Here is a 1,364-nt window from a genome sequence, read left to right as displayed (position 1 = left end):
TCCCTCGCCACCGGTCACCTCCCTCTGCAGGTGACAGGCATGGGGTGCGAAAGCTTGGCTGGCCTGGGCCTCCCTCTGTAGGGCGATGGTGGGGTGATGGTAGCTGCTCCCCAACCAATCGCATCGCACCTGCCTTGATTGGCCTGGTGCCAGTGCATGTCGTAGTGTGATTGTCCAGAACGTCATCCAGACGGTCGTTCTGCTGTTCAGTTGTTTGGTCAATTTGCATATTACACTTTTATTATTATAGGTTATCTCCAGTCTTTGGGGCACCTTAACCTCTATACACAGAAGTTGCTATCCCATTAGGATGCCCATCATCTCTGCCCCTGGACAACAGCACATACTAATTCCCAAAGTATATTTTCCGGTCTCTGAGAAACTATTCTTGAATATCCCAGAGACTTTATCAGAACAGCCCAAGAGTGCCTCTGTGATGGTTAATATCATGTGTCAACCTGATCGGGCCTCAAGGTGCTCAGATATAAAGCCAATCATTATTCTGGATGCGTCGATTAGGATATGTGTGGATGAGTTAATATTCGAATTAGTAGAGTAAAGCAGATCACCCTCCTAATGTGAGTGGGGCCATACAATCAAGGAGACTGGAATAGAACAAAGGGGCTTAGACGGAGAGCCTCCTGCCTGACTGCATTCACTGGGACCTGGTGCTTTTCCAGCCTTTGGACTTGAACTGAAGCATTGGCTCTTCTTACATCTCAAGCCTGCTTGAGTTCAGACTGGAACTTACACCATGGGCTCTACTGGTTCTCAGCTGAAACTGCAGAGTATGGAACTGGATAGCTCCCATATGAACTCATAATCACCATATGAGTCCATTTCTTGTAATCAATATCTCTCTCTAGATATGTAAATAGATGATAGATCTTGACAAACTTTTCTATCATTCATCTATTATCTATCATCTATCTATCTATCTATCTATCTATCTATCTATCTATCTATCTATCATCTACCTACCTACCTACCTACCTATCTATCCTATTTGTTCTGTTTCTCTGAACAATATTGGCTAATACAGGCTCCAGTCCCATTAGAGGTCTTGTGGCCAGAGTGAGGTGAAGGTATGTGCCTTTTTAAAAATTCTCCTCTGGTAACCTGTGAACTAATGGGTAAAGCACATGGGTGTGTGCATACACAACTACATGGACATCCCAAATGCCCTGTGCAACTATAAAAAGAATAGAATGATTTCCCCAAAGGTCATAGGTCTTTCATTCCCATGGACCACATATTGAGTACATTTTTCACATTATCACAGAGTGGTTTTAGTTCCATTCCTTTTCCCTCTCCTTTTCTACACTCATTTTCAGGCTGTATGCTAGAAATAATGCCTACAAAGT

This window comes from Myotis lucifugus, unplaced genomic scaffold (genome assembly GCF_000147115.1).
Source record: "Myotis lucifugus unplaced genomic scaffold, Myoluc2.0 scaffold_392, whole genome shotgun sequence".
Lineage (NCBI taxonomy): Eukaryota > Metazoa > Chordata > Mammalia > Chiroptera > Vespertilionidae > Myotis > Myotis lucifugus.
Note: the sequence above shows the minus strand (reverse complement) of the source record.